Source organism: Nymphaea colorata, unplaced genomic scaffold (genome assembly GCF_008831285.2).
Source record: "Nymphaea colorata isolate Beijing-Zhang1983 unplaced genomic scaffold, ASM883128v2 scaffold0001, whole genome shotgun sequence".
Lineage (NCBI taxonomy): Eukaryota > Viridiplantae > Streptophyta > Magnoliopsida > Nymphaeales > Nymphaeaceae > Nymphaea > Nymphaea colorata.
In genome coordinates this window covers 2575392-2594804 of record NW_022204507.1, presented here as the reverse complement: position 1 = coordinate 2594804, position 19413 = coordinate 2575392, and the positions used below count along the sequence as shown (strand labels likewise).

Sequence of the window (19413 nt, the reverse complement as noted above, 5' to 3'; positions counted from 1 at the left end):
GTCAGGGATAAGAACCAGCCCAATCAACATTGTTTGGTAAACTCATGTTTTATACAATCCAACCGTATACCTATGACCTTGAGGACGTTTCTACGAGAAACAAATGCTAAGTCAATCATTTTTTTGAGGTTAATATAATGTTCTTCCTGTAATAAAAAAGTGAGTGGCTTTTATAATACAAAATTTAATTGTAGAAAAATCAATATTTTTCATAAAAATGACACGAGTTAAGACAAGTTTTATGTCAAATTACCATTTATAAACATACTACAATGCTCATATGTTTAAAACATGTTTTTAACACGAATGTAAGAGGTCTGGTTTGTCTCTGAACCAAGTGGTCTGGTGTGTGTATATATACAGGGCATGGGCTAGACAATCTGTGTGCATATATATATATATATATATATATATATATATATATATACAGATTGTCTAGCCCATGCCCTGTCTAATCTTAGGCAGGGCGTGTGGTTTTGTTGTTGCAGCGCTTATGAGTCTATCATGATTGGCTAACGGGCTGGCTAGCCCAGTGCCTCACTCTATATATATAGCCAATTTATGATCCTGCCTTTCTTCTTGGTATTCTCTGCATATGAACAAAAATAATGTTTCTTGTTTTGGTAGGAACGAATATATGCACAAAGCAAACCATAGTGTTGTTGTCTACTCACGGTCTCTTTCATTCTTTTTCTACTTCTGTTGCCTGTTCTTTCTGTTCTCGAGGGCTTGGTTGATTCCAGATAACTGGTTTCTAGTCATTTGGGAATCATGGCACCGATTGTTTCCGTTTTTCTTTTTTGAGTTGCCATTTTGCTGGAAAATAAACCCATTTGGACACCGTCAGCCATTCGTGCATATGAGATGGAAGAGGGGTGGCATCCTTCAATTTTTTTGTTGTTGCAGTAGTCATTAAACTTTTGGAAAATCTTCTGATCCAATAACCAAGATATGTCGAGCCATATTATGCAACGAGTATCCCAATCAACTGCAGTACATGTAAAAGATTAAAACACAATAATGGGAAAACAAGAAAAGAATTATCAAAATCTTAGAAAGAACTCAAAGAACTTACTATTTTCCCTTGTTCAACTTCTTCACCGTGTCTTTTTAGTAGCTTTTGCATGATCTCTCCATTTCTCCAATGCCTCGAGAAGAACAATATTGTATGCTTAACAGGAGATTTACATTGTTAAAGCAATACAACCAGGTCCTATACAATCAGCACTGGACAAGTTACAAATTAATAAAATTAATTCTAAATTTTTGAAACAGGAAAATACCAACATATAATTAAGTAATGACACTTTGCGCCCAAATATCATGGAAAATTTGGTACAACTAGATGGGACCAATGGCCAACATTAGGAAGTGAAAACAGAGTACACAATAAGCAGAATTAGGTAAATGGTTAACACAAGCAAACCAATTCACTATAAATCTTGGTGTATGAAACTTATACTAGAATACTTCCAATGAAGGGCTGTTGGGAGAAAAATCTCTTATTCGTTATTGACCAAAAAAATATCTTAAGTCATAATGCCTAAAGGCAATATATATATATATATATATATATATACCTATAGTTCAGGGACAAAAACCAGACCCTTTATATATGATTTTTAAAGTGTTTTTTTTTTTTTAAATGTAACTTTACCAATATGATCTTAAGGGTAGGTTGATGCAAAATATATATTAAGTTGATCATTTTTTGGTTTTTAATAGTGTTTGTTTAATAAGAAAAATGATTGGCTCTCATAGCATCAACATTTTGATAATAGAAAAATGAACATTTTTCTTAAAAACAACTTGATTCAAAGCATGTTTTATATCCAAATAGTATTCATAAATATATTAGGATGTTTATATTTTATTCAAAAAAATTTAGCAAAAATAAAAGGGTCTGGTTTTTATCCCTGACCTAAGTGTTTGGTTTTTACCAATATATATATACATATATATATAAGAGAGAGAGAGAGAGAGAGAGAGGAAGAAATTGGTGTATCTACACACACACACACATTAGTTGCATAATTTAAGTTTGCAACTATTTTTGTTTAAGTTTTTAACTATTCTTGTGGTATCAAGTAACTTATCTCTAAATTCATTTTGAGTATTTTCATTTGCTGGAATAGAATTTTTTTTTCATGTAAAAGAAATTTTCTAAATGAAAAAGATAATGAACCATGCATTAATGAAGAGAAAGACAAATTTGGTAACTGAGCAATGCAAATAAGTTGTTGCTATGTGAGGATGAAAAAAATGATGTCCCATTTCAGCCATGTCCATAACCTCCAACGGCAACGTGCAGGCAAAGAGCAATACAGCAGAGCAGGATAGCATTCCACCTATTACAGTGGAATGCCCTGACACCCAAGCTGCCCTAAGAAAAGGAAAATTTTTACAAGAAATGGTGGACTAACGAGACTATGGACGAAAGAAGTTAGAAAGAAGGCCTTTAAAAGAAAAATAAACAAGTTCTTTGGGGCGTTTGGCTTTGATGTTGCTTGTTTTGGAGGCTTTTCTTTGTGAAGAGAAAAAGAGAAAGGGGAGAGGTTTGTTCTGTCATTTTGAAGCTACAAGAGAGATTGAGTTTGAAAAAGTGCGATATTAAGAGAAAGGACACTTCTTTGTTTGTTTGGAATTTTCTTCTTATTCTTTTCTATTGATTTGCAAAAAATTAGAATAGAAAAAAAAGGATAAGCTTTATCCGTGGCAATGTCCTCACTATCCTTTAGGGGATTTTCTTTTTTTTTTCTAACATTTTTACTTGCTTTATTATTTATATTTTGGTAATTATAGAACTTTTGACTGTGTAAGCATTGTTTATACCTATTAATTTCATTTCATATCATATAGAGGGTTGTTATTGAGTTGCTCTCAACCCCATAATGTCTTACATATCTTTTAAGAAGATTTTCACAAAAAATTAATCTGTCTTCTCTTTGTTTAGCTCTTCATTTTTGTTACTTATTTTGTTTTTGTATGTTGTAATATATATAGTTTGTTGTATCCCTTGGATGACGAGACTTGTATTTTAGAATTCAAGAGAAGAGGTTGTTTTCTTCTATACATTCAAGACATATAACTAGTTGCTTATAAGGTGTTTGTAGGACAGTATAATCCTTCTACCACATAGCTGTTCTCATATAAGAACATGCATGTGAATAACTTTCCCTAAAAAGGGAACGACTCCAACAATTCCCAACCAGTGTCATCCTTCTGCCACAAAGCGTTATTCAAACCATTTTCTCAATTCTTATGAGGCAAAATCCTTCAATTCTCCCATGAAAGCCACATTTCCCAGGAAACTCGTTTCCCTCTCTTAGATAATTAATAATTTCAAGAAGTGTCAAGATGACAAATATAACAACATAACGCGACCTTCAAACGGAATAGATTGTTTATCGGATATCTTGAAGACAGAAAATCAAACATTAAAGTTACTTGATGAATCGTGAAACACGTTCTCCTTTTGCAAATAAACTCATTAAGCTACTGATGGATATCAACAACATAAAACAGGATACGTCATCTCTACTTACCAAAGTATATCTTTGCAGAGAATCTTGAAAAAAAAAAGCCAAGAAAAAGAACCAAATAAGCCGAATACCCAATAGAAAGCAAAGGAAAATACGAATTAATGTGTGACTCTACCTTCTTGAGAGGTCAAGCTTCCAGCTCAGTTTTCCTTAGCAATTGTGGAAAGCAGGGTTAGTAACTTAAGTGTGTTAAACAGCATGAATCAGTGCATAAAGAAAGAGGACAAACATACAATATTTCCTCCATCTCGTCCTCTTCTTCTTCCCACACAAAAGATTTTTTTCCCGTGCTTTTGTTCTTTTTTTGCTCTATCACCCTTAGATAACCAGTATAGTTTCACGACGGTGGGGATCATCACCGTATAACTATTTGGGCCCCGATCACCGCTATAGATCTATACCAGTGAAACCTTCCTCGCTAACTACCGGTGAAGTAGGAACTCCTGTTGCTCCCTTCTATTTTCATTTTTTAAACATCCCTATTCAACAAAACTTTAGCTATGTCTATGTGTTCAATACCACTTTGTTAGCTGTAGCATATGAATTTTTTAACTCTCCATCCTTAGGTTTATATGCAATTGAATTGTTTGCATGTAAAAGTGTTGCTTCTCTAATTGCTTTATGGAAATGTTAACGGTGATCTAAATCACCGCTGTAGCCTTGGATGATTCATTCCAAACCGAACAACTAAGACATATCTATGTAGATTCTTCACTTCGTTGAAGAGCATGATCGGCTTATTCATATGCCATGCGGTGTTCATTCTAGCATGCAAATGCACGATTATGCACCTAGGAACTCCTGTTGCTCCCTTCTATTTTCATTTTTTAAACATCCCTATTCAACAAAACTTTAGCTATGTCTATGTGTTCAATACCACTTTGTTAGCTGTAGCATATGAATTTTTTAACTCTCCATCCTTCAGGTTTATATGCAATTGAATTGTTTGCATGTAAAAGTGTTGCTTCTCTAATTGCTTTATGGAAATGTTAATCATGTCTTTCCTATGGACTTCTATATACCGGTGATGTGAATCACCGCTGTAGCCTTGGATGATTCATTCCAAACCGAACAACTAAGACATATCTATGTAGATTCTTCACTTCGTTGAAGAGCATGATCTGCTGATTCATATGCCATGCGGTGTTCATTCTAGCATGCAAATGCACGATTATGCACCTAGGAACTCCTGTTGCTCCCTTCTATTTTCATTTTTTAAACATCCCTATTCAACAAAACTTTAGCTATGTCTATGTGTTCAATACCACTTTGTTAGCCGTAGCATATGAATTTTTTAACTCTCCATCCGTCTATGGACTTTTATATACCGGTGATCTAAATCACCGCTGTAGCCTTGGACCGAACAACTAAGACATATCTATGTAGATTCTTCACTTCGTTGAAGAGCATGATCGGCTGATTCATATGCCATGCGGTGTTCATTCTAGCATGCAAATGCACGATTATGCACCTAGGAACTCCTGTTGCTCCCTTCTATTTTCATTTTTTAAACATCCCTATTCAACAAAACTTTAGCTATGTCTATGTGTTCAATACCACTTTGTTAGCTGTAGCATATGAATTTTTTAACTCTCCATCCTTCAGGTTTATATGCAATTGAATTGTTTGCATGTAAAAGTGTTGCTTCTCTAATTGCTTTATGGAAATGTTAATCATGTCTTCACTTGCAATTCTAAAGAATCCAAAGGTTGTCAAGCCTACCTTCGTGGGTCTTTAGAACCTCCTCTGTTTTCTTGGTACATTCATTTGGTTCATGACCATTGTCCACATGTGAAGCTTCAAAGAGCAATAAATGTTTGATTCAGAAAAGTTACTTTTTTTCTTACATCAATAAAATTTAGCTAGCCGTCAACACTTGTGGTCACTTCAACATTTAAGCACGTCTTGGCATCAACATGTATAATCCTTGCTCGGTTTCATGTTCTATCTACTTGGATATTTGTATCCTACAACACAGAAGCAGTGCCATGTATTTTATAAGCAAGTTCCGTTGGAAGACCAAAATAAAGAAATACATAAGAAATCTTTTAACGAGAAACCAAAAGAACAAAATACATAAGAAAGGGGAGGCAGATGACTTATTGATCTTACGTAAGTGGAACCCATGCACCAACAAAAGATCAGATTCATTCTTCGTCTTTGACCCAAGTGGACCTGCAATTGGAGCCCGCAAAAGCCTGTTCTTTTATACACTGGCAAGCTAATATCAAGGAAATGTCAAATGGCTTCAGGTCAAGAAGAAGCTGAAGAAAGAAACCAATTGGGTTGAACACGATGCCAAATCTGCTACAAAACATGCCTGATACATGCTATCAAGAAAATTGAGAAAGAAACAATGTAAAATATCAAATATAGGAACGTCACAATTATAGTTGAACAAATTCAATGTCTTGGTTCATTTAAATGGAAAGGAAAAAATGCAAAAGAAAGTTGGGGCAATTTATCCTCATGATCAAAAGTCAGTGATCTTAGATGCAGATGCTGGTAATGACAAGGGAAAAATTATTGCATTTGTTGCAGGGTTAGATTTACGTAATGGCCGATATGATACCAAAGCATTCTTTATTTATGCCTTCGTTCTCATGCTTTCTAATTTTTTTGCTGTTAAATTTTTTTTTGTTTTTATCCATTCTCTGCACCATTCTCCTAATCCTGGAGAATTTTCAATTTCCATTTCATCATTCCCCTGTGATAAACTGTAATCTATAGACATAGTTAATATTGCTTCATCTAATAACAACCCATAGTCTTACAAGCATGAAGATCTCTATGTGCCATGAGTTTTTTTGAGACAACAATCATATTGCAAGCTATAACATCAAAACATTCATTTGACATTTTTTTTGTTAATGGGGCCCTTATAAGCATGCGTGACTTCCCCAAGGGAGCCGTGGCATGATTTACCCTGCAAAACTTGATGGCCCTGATGATTCATTACTGAAGCTTTCAAGCATTTCTGAGATACTTGATATAGAAGATGCATGAGATTTAACATGAAAATGATCCGAATGCATGACATGTATAACTCATTAATTGTTCCTATTGGAGCAACAAGTTTTCGGTCTCATTAATTCAGAGACATTCAGCCCATGCATCTATCCAACAAGAATCTCTTAAAAATGAACAAAAGAAGCAGCTTCCAATGGTAAGTCTAGCTAATTAGAAAAACCAACATCAAAATTCTACATATGAAGTGAATTAAAGAGCGATGAAATGATGGATGGATGGTGTGGGTATGGACCAAGTTTTCGGGTGGCAGATGTCGAAAATGATTCTTCGAGCCAGGGGAAGTTTTATCTTGATCCGATACTCCTTCTTTCCTGCTTGCCAACATACATTTTGATAAAACCCCTCTGTGTCGTTGGCTCTAAAACCAAATTAGAGACATTGATGTGTGCAGAAGGCGAGTTGAAAAATCGGCTCTAAAATTTAAAGGGGACCATAAAAAGAAGGTTATTAAGAAGAAAATGAAGAATCAATGCAATAGGCAAAGAAAGAGATAGGAGGTGGCGAGAGAGAGAGAGCGGAACCTTCACAAGAAAGCAAGACAAAAATCACGACAATAACGTGTAAGCAAATGGGCAAGAAGGGAAAATGTTCAACTCAAGACTTTTTCATCGAGAATAACATTGGAACCCGAAAGCAATCCGGAGAAGATGCACCCATGTAGATCAATTTGCTCCAAATGTGTGCTACAAAGTGGAAAATGGAAAATTGTAACTTCTAAATATTAAAAGTTCACAAAAACGTTTTTTCAAAAGAGAAAGAACAAAGATACAAGAAAAAAAACATCTATCTATGCATGTGAATTGCATAACCATAACAAAATAGCAAGTAAAAGAGGGTCTAGTAACAAGAAAAACAACAATTATACTACAACATTTATTGCCTTTCCCGACATTTAATAAGTGCACTCTCCCGGCACCCCACCAGCGTTGGGCATGTGTTGGTTTGGGAGAGACATGAGTTTGGCCACCGTTTAATAAATGCAAGTAAAAGTCCCATAAAGCACTACCTCCATTCGTTCAAGCTACATGTTGCTACTGTAACGCTCGATTTGTTTTGGCAGGCGGGTCGGTGGTGGCGGCATTACACGATTTTTGCCGCGTGGGGATCGTTTGAACGCTTGAGGTGGATGCCGGAAGCATCGCAGCAGTTCAGATTCTTAAATTGGGGTGAGCAAGGCCTAATCGAGCTTAGATTGTTGTAAATTTTCTGTTGGAGTATTGTTTGAGCATGCTAGAATTAAGAATTGATGATTTAGAAGACATGCTAGAGATGTCGCTATTTTGGGGAAGTTTATGCCCATTTTGAGATGGACGAGGGTCTATGTGTATAAGTGTTTTTCTAGCATGATGTGTTGATTTTCGAAGCAATAAGGAAGCATGATAGAGATTGTGATGTTGTGGTGAAGGTTTAGAACCGTTTTAACGAGCTTGGAAAATAGGCTTTTATTGATGTACATGTGCGTTGTATGTTGAGAATCTTAATTGCGCGGAACACGCCTCAACTAAAGAAAACTAATGAGAAATGTGTTAGTGATGGATTGATTGAAGCATTGAGTTTTGACGTTTGGTGACAATATCAAGAAGTTGGGAGGAGGCCTATTGGAGGGCTTGTAGGTTGACACTACCCGTTGACACCCTCTTGAGGCGATGACATGCCTCACTAGTTATATTTTCTACTTGTATACATTGTAAAGCGAAACGAGTAGAGAACTTACCATTTGATCATGTTTGCAGGTACACCGAGCACGTCAAGTAGGCCTTGAGCAACGTGGGTTGTAGTTCGAAGTGTTTTGTGGATGCGGACAGGTATGGCGACATTCTAGGCAAATCCCTGCCTGGGGCCAATTTGTGAATGTGTTCAGGATCGTTGGATCCTCGGATTGTTATGTGATTGAATGATTGTAATGTGATTGAATGAATGTATGTGATTAGTTTTGTTTTTGTTAAATGACTACGCAATTACATGTGTATGCTAGAATTGATAACTGTTTAGGACAGCTGAGGTGGGGTATCGAGTCGAGTAACTCCTCGACCCCAATTATGCATTAGAAAGCATCCTAAAATGATAATTGCCTAGGATAGATACAAGTCAATCACGGATCGAGACTACTCTCTGTGGTTTGGCTAAGTTTTGAAAGATGTGACTGATGTGTGTGATTGTGAATGATTTGTCATGTGACAAGTTTTGTTTGGAAAAACTATTAGAAGCTTGTTTTGAAAATTGTTACGCATTTGCATGTGCATGCTAGAATTGATAACTGCTTATGTCAGATGAGGTGGGGTATCGAGTCGAGTGTCTCATCGACCCCGATTGTGCATTAGAGAGCATCATAGAATGATAATTGCATAGGACAGCTACGAGCCATCACGGATCGAGACTACTCTCTGGAATTTGGCCAAGTTTTGAAAGATCTGATTGATGCGTTTGATAAGATGTGAATTTGTGATTTGTTGCATATGTATTGCCGTGGGCAATAATGCAATTGATTGAAATTGGAGGGTAGTTGTACCCGTATTGTATGATGGCTAGCTATGACTGTTAATGTTATGTGTAGACCTTGTGTGGAGGCAATTGGAGGTGTGAGTACACTCGTGAAGTGAACCAGCCTCATGAGTTAGCCAGTCATTCTGTGAATGTGCAATTATAATGATAATAATGAAAGAATAAGAGATGAGAGGCCAGTGGTTGTGGCAATGTGTTTGGGAGACGTCCCGCTTTCGCCACTGGTCTCACTTGTTCGGAGCGTAGGCGGTGCAAGGCCCCAGGGTACTGTTGTGTGTTGTACTTGGAGCGTTGGGCTCCCGCCTTCTCAACCTGGGTGCCTTAGGGAAGACTGAGTATCTCTCCTTAGAATTCACACATCCATGGATGAGTGCTCTACCGCTGCAGCGAGTGAATGGATCCATACTGTTCTGGACCACCACAGGGGTTGTCTCTCGACTGTAGGCCGCCCGCGGTATGCACGTGCCTGTGTTTGCACCCACAGGAACTGTCAATTCACTGAAGTTAATGAAATAAAAAGTATATGGTTGAAATGTATGTGATTGATGTGCATGTGAATGTTGTACTTGAAATGTATGCAAACAAAATGTTTAAGCATGCCTTGCATGTAATTTGAAATTGTGTTACTGTGGCCATTGAGTGATCTTCACATGTCGTGGTCTATGTGAGGGGCCTTCTTGGCAAATGATGTGACTATGACCTGATACGACATGATGATGATTTGTTTTATGATTGTATATTCTCATATTTGAGCCCTACCTAAGAGGTTTTGGGATTTTTCTGGCTTGTTGCCGTACTGTAAAGGCTAAGCCTTTAGTTGTTTTTTTTTTCAGGTTTTGGCGGACCTGAGGTAGCAGGTCGATCATATGGCTTCACTCACATCCTACTGGGGAGGTTTTGAGTCTTTTGTAGTGCCAGCGCGTCTTGTTTTGATTGTATTGATGTCTTGTTTTGTTAGACATCAATTAAATGGTTTGAGGCATTTTTGTCATGCACATAGATGTGATTCTGTATGAGTCAAAATTTATATAAATGAAAGTTCGCCGCATTGTTTTGAATGGCATAGCTCCCCCTTTTTGATTTTTTGTGTGGTCACACTTCAACGCTTTAGGTTAGAAAAAAAAATTGTGTTTGAGGGTAAAAAAGGTTGGGGTGTGACAGCTTTGGTATCAGAGCTATGGCAAACCCCACTATGGATGTAAGTTAAAGCCTATATGTGAAGCCGTGTTGCCCAGGTACGCGTTTACTTGATTGAAATTCTATGGTAGTTTTGATTTTTTTTTTGTAAATATATGTACAAAAGGTGATTGTTGTTTTGAAACTTTGTGCTGATGCACTTCTGTGATTTGACTTGAGAGATCGGTCATGGACCTTGTTTGAGAATGAGGGTTTTTGTTTGTAAAGATGAAGTACCAATGTAGGATTGAGAAGCGATCTGAGTCAGCTACAAAGGGACAAAGAGATCAAGTTCGGCTTATTCTGATGCACATACCCCATTGGATAATAGTATGGCCAGACTAGTGTGGGTGCCCAAACCCTATCAAGACAGACTCCACCTGTGGATCAACAGACTGTACTGCTGACAACCTTGCAGACACTGACCTCTCTTGTACAGTCGATAGTCAGTAATCAGAGGGGACATGCATCTCTTATAAGAGACACCACTGCACCACTTCAGGAGGAAGCAACAACGGTGTCATTCAAGCGATTTATGTCAATGCAGCCGCCTGTCTTTACTGGAGATAGCAATCTAGACAAGGCAAAGGAACAAATTGGAGAGGTTGAACGCATCTTTGAGCTCGTCAAGAGGCCAGAATGTGACAAAGTTAACTATAGTTCGTATTTTGTTGAAAGGTGATGCCAAACGGTGGACGTGGAGACCCACCCATTTCACTTACCTGCACAGTTGGTAATTCGTAAGTTATAGTAGGTTTGATGTCATTTTGGGCATGGATTGGCTATGCACGCATTATGCGAACATAGATTGGCATCACCTAAAAGTCAGTCGAACCGATAAGATATTGGTGTCTAAAGGCTAAACGATTGTTAGAAAGTGAGAATGTTGCATTCTTGGTCAATGTGTTGACTATCTAGTGAGACTGAACTGGTAAAGTTAGAGGATGTTTCCATTGTGAGTGAGTAGCCTGATGTGTTCCCGGAAGAGCTATCGAGTTTGCCTCCAATACGAGAAGTTAAATTCAAGATAGAGTTGTCACCAGGGACAACTCCCATTCCTAAGGCACCATACTGTATGGCACCGGCAAAGTTGGAAGAACTAAAGAAGCAATTGCAGGAGCTCTTCACCCGTGGCTGCACCCATTATCTTCTCCATAAGGGGCCGTTTGATGGACTGGAAATGTGGAATTGGAAATATATTTCTGGAAATATATTTCTTGGAAAAAATGAATGAGAAAAATCTTTCCGATTCCAATTTTGGTGTGTGTGTGATGACTGAGAAATATATTTTCAGAAATATATTTCTATGTTTGATGAAAAAGAATTATATTTCCAGAAGCATAGCATTTTACCAAAAAAATTATCAGGAAATTAACGAGCATATTTTCCATGCAAAACAAGAAATAAGTAGCTGGGAAAGAAGAGAACATACAATCTTGACCGGCAAAATGGGATCAGAAACTGAAAGCGTCAAATTTTCATTCCATTCTGGATTGACATTCTGCTTTATGACACGAGTCTTCAGTTTCTGCATAACAAATATTCAAATTAGTATAAAGGAGGATTGTAGGAAATGAAAAATGTAATTTCATGCTATGCACATAGGTCACAATTAACAATATTAAGCTAAGTTTGTCTGGAACGAAGACCACATAAACAATTTGCTGAATGCAAATCTCCATTCACATGAACATCCGATAACTCCAACATTTTAAATTGCAGTAGCTTTTGGATGCTTTATTTATGCATTTCAACTTGATACAAGGTTACCAAAGCATCTTATATCAGGTTTCAGAAGTCTATCAAAATCGGAACACAGATTCACCCTTTTCCAGAAAAGTATGGTGCCTTTCTGGTTTTTAAAAGATAATCCCATAGCAGTTTTATCTCGTCAAGATAATATAGCTACCATCCACCGTTTTCTGTGTACTCATCAATTTGTTCCATTGATGGAAACAGTTCTCTCCATGATATACCCTGCTGCGCACAATTTGCAAAGGCCACGTTGAATCTGTTGCAAATTCCTCTCAGCAGAGAAAACCTTTCATCTATTTCCTATTTTAGACAAACAAACTGAAAAACAGAGAAGGTTCAGCGAGGGAGAAGCCCAGAGCATGTGCTCAGCAGACAAATTTAATGACCATTATCTTGAGGATGAAGATTACCCATTTTCAATTATGAACAACAATTGCGCCCTCATATGCAATAATTGAAATCCAAAATAAACAAAACCAAGCCAAATAAGAAACAAACAACCATCACAGCGAGAGAGAGAGAGAGAGAGAGAGAGAGAGAGAGAGAGAGAGAGAGAGAGGCAGATCATCTTAAGGAGGATCACATTCACACAAAAGGAAGATCACATTCACACAAAAAAGCTCAAAAAACCAACAACACAAAAGGAGGATCACATTCACACAAACCAGACGATAAGATGATAAGTTGTTGAAAAAATATACTGAACCGCAAGTCTGTACTCTCAATTTCAAGGAACTAAAGGTAATTAAGAACAGAAACAATGAACCAGATGAATTCAAACAAATGAACATCAGAATCAGTGGCAGAACATCCATTCTCTAGAAGCAAAAGGCCTTATTTAACAAAAAATGTACATCTATGTGCACCCTCTCTGTAATTATTCTCATTCAGCAAAATCTTAAAAGGCATATGGGGAAATAGAGTGTTACACCCCTTCATGAAGTAAATACCGCAACATAACTCTTAAGAGAATATCAAATGAAGTTGGAAAACTGACGCCATAACCACCATGCGATCAAAATGCAGAAGAGAAAAAAAAAAGAAAAAACAAGAACTGAAATGCCTGCAGATCTAATGCATGCAGATCAAACGCCGAACCCAAAAATATATGGAAAAAGAAAAGCTTAAAAACCACAAGTCATGGATCATCAGCAGCAGCTGCACATTTAGCAACTCCTCTCCTGTATTAAGCTTTTTTTTTTAATTTCAGGCGTGCCACTTGCTCGACGCTGGCAGAAGACGAATGCTGCTGAAGAATTGGTGGAATGGACAAAAGGGGGCCAGGAAAAACAAGAGAAAAACAGAGTGCGAGAGAGAACAGAGAGAAAGCATGAGAGAAATATGACCTAAAACAGGAACGCACAGGAAGCAAGACGGTCGTCTAGCTTCAGTCGACTGGCTCGAACTTGGCAGAAGATGAATGCTGCTGAAGTGCTGACGGTGAGCACGCTGATGAGGGGACGCGATTTCTGCAACCCTGCAAGAGGAAGACGATCGAATGGGCTGTGATTAAAAAGTGGAAGCGCACGGTCATGGGCGGAATGGAGAAAAGGGTGCCAGAGAAAGAGAGATTGAAAGAGAGAGAGCGAGAAAAAAAGAGAGATAAAACAAGAGAGAAATGGATGTACCTTTCACCGGTGGCCGGCGATAGATGCCCGACGCACCGACAGTGGAAGAGAAGCCGCGGGAGAAATGAACCTCCTGCTTCACGGCGTGTGAGGATGCAGAGTCTGCGTTGCGTGAGGACGAAGACGAAGAGGGCTGCGGCTGCGAGAGGCAACCGCGCCGTAACGGTCGCTTAAAAATTTCCAGAAAAATATTTCTGTCTCTCAGATGTGAATTTTTTTCCAGAAAAAAATTTCCAGAATCGACCTTTGAGGTCGAAAAATTTTTTCTGCGTTTGTTAGAAAGGAAAAATTTTGAAATTTTGAATTTTTTTTCCGAGTGAATAGTATTTTTCCAGGCCATCAAACGGCCCCTAAATACTGCACCCAGCATGTCATGAACTACTTATGAATATACACATATGAGAGAGAGAGAGAGATGTTGCTCTCATTACTCTTGCAGGAAACCTAGTGCAGCCCATAATTAAGACGCTCTAAACTATGAGCAATGTTGTTCAGAGTAGCCATTGGTATCTGATATCGAATGAGGAATGGAGCTTTCTCTTGGTCTCACTTTGTGTGTCCCTCCGCAACATGTAACAGAAAAGACATGTAACAGAAAAGACAGAGAAGGCCAGTTCACTAGATACTGCTGGTGCAGCTTCTTGGTCGAAGGTTCCTCTCTATTTACGGTTGCAGATGCTTCTTCGCTGTTTGCCCAAGCAGTTCAAGTGAAAACCTCTCATGTCCATGTCAAGCACACACTTTTGGAAACACATTTGATGGGGTCTATGCATGTTTAGGTGGCCGCATCTGGCACCTTTCCCTGTGACCACCCTTCCTTATCATCACGGGAGAAATTCATCTATAAAACCATCATGGTGTTGCTAAAATACCATAACTATTGCTAGATTTGCTGATGCTCCTGTGGTAATTCTTTTGAGTGAAAGGGTGGGAAAGTCAAGTCGCCATGAAAGGGGCCTCTCTCTCCTAAGAAGCAAGTTCCAAAGCCACTCATTTTCTTTTAAATAAGTGAATATGGGCAAAGAAACTCCGATTGACATCCAACTAAAAACCTGCCCCCTTTTTCCTCAATGAAGTTTGAAACCTAAGAACGTCACACATTATTATAATACAGCAACACGCAGGAACACCACTAGCATTACATTTACAAGTCAGACAAAACTTGAGAAATAATTTAAAATGAAAAAGGAAAGACTAATTTGCAGTTCTTTCATCTTTACTTCCCTAACCTTTCTCTTAACTATCATTAAACCAAAAGAATGAAATACATAATAAAATAACAAACGAATGAAAAAGAAACATATTACCGACACACACACACACCTGTGCAACCATAACTCATGGTTGACATGCTGACCACATAGATGCGATGCTGCTGTCATAGATATTCAATCAAGCAACCTACAAGCTCAAGCAATATAGATATGTAGTTCAAAGACTACATCAAGAATGTGACACAACCAGTAGACCCAAGAATTTTATCAAGGTTTATTTATCAAAAGAATTGAGCAAAGGCAAAAAATAAAAAACCAAGCAACTATGTGAACAAAGAGTCTTAACAACCCATGCCACAATGGAAGTGAAAATTAACATGAGAAGCACTATGCTGGAAAACCACTAAAGCAGAAAATAAAATAAAACGATTGAACTACTATAAATCAATCCAACACTTGCCCAACTCAGCAAAACTAAAACAATCTAACTAAGAAAGAATATGATCCTACTGAATGAAACCAATATCCTTGGCCTATACTGGACAAGTACAATACCTAAGGCATCTACTCAACTAACATGATACAAAATGAAACTGAGTACTAAGCTTCTAAAGACATGAAGGACCCTGCTAAAGCAAAGGCACGACTAGATAGTTGATCACGATGAAGAATACCTCCACCCTTGGCTGCTCATTTTTGTTATTGAAAAAAGCGTATGCCAGCCAAGCGGAAGAAGGGTGATGAGATATTGACCCTACAATTGCACATCCATGAAAGATTGTCATATTCAATTCCTGCGAGTTCAACCTTCATGCTTTCATCTCTTGGCAGACACCTTTTGTTTGTTTTTTTTTTTTTACATTCGACTTTTTGCCTTTCGATTTTTTTTTCTTGTTTTTCTTTTTAGGCCGACCTTCACCTTTGAGGGAATACCTCACCCAAAGGCTACTACGAAGCTCCACCGCTTTGGTGGATAAGTGTAGCTTTATCACGTGTCCCACCCGCTTCAACTTACGGGTGTTCGACGAGCAAAAGGTTCATAAGTCATTATCTTCGCGGAATAGACATAAATCACCTATATGTCTACCCGGTACTCTTCATTACTGACATAGAGGAATGACTACACAAGCCCCGAGCCCATCTCTCAACTCTCATTTTGCTGCCTGCCAAGATCTTATAGAGCACTGTGGCTTCTCTCTTGGGATATTTTCCTCCTAAATCCTTGTAGATGCTTAATCACCAAAGTCAATCGCATTTCCTAGTCTTGACTTCCTCAACTTCATAGGATTTTTCTTTATTGCACATATCCAAGACTTTTCATTTTTCCTCTTCCATTGATTGGTAACAAGAACTTGAAATTTTCTCCTTTCACTCGGGGAGGTACTAAAGATAAAGCAAAGACATAATATTGTATTGTGTGAGAAGACAATTTTAAAATGCTTTTAAGCAAAATTTAAAATTTTCTCTTTTACAAAAGTTTTTGACATCAAATGTTATGTCACCAGGAGGAGGGAACTCTACTCGCCAAAGAAAGTGTGATTTCAAAACAAGATGGGTCGGTTTGTAGAAGAACGAATTTCACCAACTCCCATAAAAGTAGAGCCTTTTATAGAAAAGGTATCAAAAGGTGACCAGTTTCCATAACATTAGGTGATTAACTGAGTGGGAATTTCGGAAATGGTTTGAGTTAAGCTCTTCTCTTTTATCGAAGGAAGCCTAGGATAAACCAATCATACGTAGCCAAATTTATAAAATCATTGGGTATGTTTCCCTGTGTCTGGGAATCTGTACAGTCCTTTGCTTTGTTTTGCATTGTGCTTCCTTTGCTTATGTTGAGTCATTTGCTTATGCATGTTTACTTGTAAGGGAGTACCCTCCCACCGGTCTAAGTGTCAAGTATTGGGATTTTTTGTTTTGAGTGGTCTACATGGGAATCCTGTAAGCGGCCTCGGCTATCCTACATAAGTAAAGTCGAGATCATTCTCCTTACTTATCTTTCTCGTGATGTACTAATTTTCCAAGCGAATACATTGCGAGATTTCTTTATTAACAAGCATTCTTTATGCACTTGTTTTCTCAAACTACTTTTGCGCCCAGTTCGGTGGTTTGAAGGCTTGCGGCAATCAGGTTCTTGCTGCGCCACACAGGCCGAAGTTGTCAGCCCGTGACAACTGGTATCAGAGCCCAGGTTCGGCAATCTGGGTAAGCGGTTGGATAGTCGGTGTAGAACTACACGGCGACGATCGTTGATCGAAAGAGACCTCCGACGATCGTTGATCGAAAGAGACCTCCGACGATCGTTGATCGAAAGAGACCTCCGACGATCGTTGATCGAAGAGGAAGAAGCCCTGGCGACTCAATACAATCTGCGAAGTGCCAAGGGCAAGGGGGTAGCCCATTCTGACGAGATGGGTACGTACCAGGGTCAGGAAGACCTGACCGAGATGGTGAACAAGCTGGCTACCGACGTAACTACTCATGAAGAAGCGTTGGGTAATGCAGCTGAGTCCTTCGGAAAAATGAAGGACGAGATGAAGGTACTACGGGAACAAATGGCCGACCTAGTGGCCATGAATCGGGCACTGACTGACACAGTTACCGCATTACAGGCTGAAGTCAAGGAACTTCAGGTAAAGAACCGCACACTACAGCGACAAATCTCTGTAGGTGGAGGTGACGATCGGCCAACGAGGGTCGACGTTCAGAGACCAGCTAAATACAATGGAACTCAGGATAGTCGAGTGATCGACAACTTTTTATTCCAAGTGGAGTATTACCTGGACTTGCAAGGCGTTATGGGGGACGACCTTCAAGTCAAGACTGCGGCTATGTTGCTAGAGGGCGATGCTGTGACATGGTGGAGAAGGAAAAAGCTCGACATTCAAAAGGGGATCTGCACAATAGACACTTTCGATGATTTTCAGCGAGAGTTAAGAACTTACTTCATGCCCCCGAATGCGACACGCCATGCCTATCGGATGGTTGGTGAATTGAAACATACCGGATCTTTGCGAGATTACGTGAGGGCTTATCAAAGGCTGATGTTAGATGTGCCAGATATGCAAGAACAAGATAAATTGAACTGGTTTATTTTGAGACTTCAGTCGTAGGCACAATCTGAAGTGGAAAGGAGTAATCCAAAGACTTTGGAGGATGCTTATGTGGTAGTAGAACGTTTGGCTGATACTCAGTGCAAGAGCTACACTAACGCCTTCAAGCCGTCGAGGAAGCCTGACCATGGAGGAAAGAAAGATGATCGAAGGGAACAGAAAGATGAACCATCAACTCAGCGCCAAGTCGAAAGAAGAACTTTCTTTCGCAGAAACGACAACTCTCAGAATAGAGTGTTGAAATGTTGGTTTTGTGATGGCAATCACTTAGGAAGGCAATGTCCAAAGCGTGTAAACAGGGACAATCAAGCAAGCTCTTCAAGGCAATCTGCTAATGCGGTACAAGGTGAAGAAGGGGAAGAACCAAAGATGGGTGCACTTCAACTTCTGAACACCATAAAAAGGGAGGAAAAAGTGAAGGTGACAGCGACACCTTATAACGACCTCATGTACTTGGAAATCCTAGTAAATGGAAAGTCTACCCTAGCTATGGTAGAGACGGGAGCCACACATAACTTTGTCTCAGTTGAGGAGGCGAGGAGACTAGGCCTAACCCTTGAGAGGGGAGAGTTACGCATGAAGGCGGTGAACTCAGAGGCCAAACCCATCCACGGAGTGGCCCGGGATGCGGTTGTGAAGATTGAGAGTTGGTCAGGAAGGGCCAACTTCTCGGTGGTCCCGATGGATGATTTCCGGATGATCCTAGGCATGGAGCTCCTCAGTACTACGAAAATGGTCCCAATGCCACACCTACGCAGTATCAGTATCATGGATGAGAAGTCCCCTTGTATGGTTCCAGTAACATCGATGAAGAGGGATAAGGGCAAAGCCGTAATGATATCTGTCCTTCAGTTGAAGAAAGGCCTCAAGCACGGCGAAGAGACGTACTTGGTGGCAATCAGGGAAGTGACTAATGACTCCCCTGGTTTGGTCCCAGAGGCGCTTGCGTCTGTCTTAGCGGAATTCGCAGGAACAATGCCTGCGGAGCTCCCTAGACGGCTGCCACCTCGACGTGAGGTGGATCATGCCATCGAATTCCTTCCTGGTGCCAAACCGCTGGCAATGGCACCATATCGAATGACCCCTGCAGAATTAAGAGAACTTCGGCGACAGTTGGACGAGATGCTAGCTGGAGGTATAATCAGACCCTCCAAAGCTCCTTTTGGTGCACCAGTGTTATTCCAAGCGAAGCATGACGACTCCAAAAGGCTATGTGTGGATTATAGAGCGTTGAACAAGGTAACAGTGAAGAACAAGTACCCCTTAACTTTTATTGCAGATCTGTTTGATCAACTAGACAAAGCTCAAGTGTTTTCCAAGTTAGACATCAGATCAGGATATTGGCAAGTTCGGATTGTTGATGGCGACGAGCCAAAGACCACTTGCGTCACTTGTTACGGTGCGTTTGAATTCTTGGTAATGCCGTTCGGGTTGACGAATGCCCCAGCCACTTTTT

General features: G+C 39.3%; 1 long non-coding RNA gene across 1 annotated transcript; it reads right to left on the bottom strand.

Moving 5' to 3' along the window:
* Positions 1–11693: 11693 nt before the first annotated feature.
* Positions 11694–13784, bottom strand: LOC116267869 (uncharacterized). The gene is made up of 3 exons (XR_007572169.1): positions 13634–13784; positions 13352–13482; positions 11694–11778 (listed from the first exon to the last, which is right to left on the bottom strand). It is a non-coding gene; the product is annotated as an uncharacterized LOC116267869 (long non-coding RNA).
* Positions 13785–19413: the final 5629 nt, after the last annotated feature.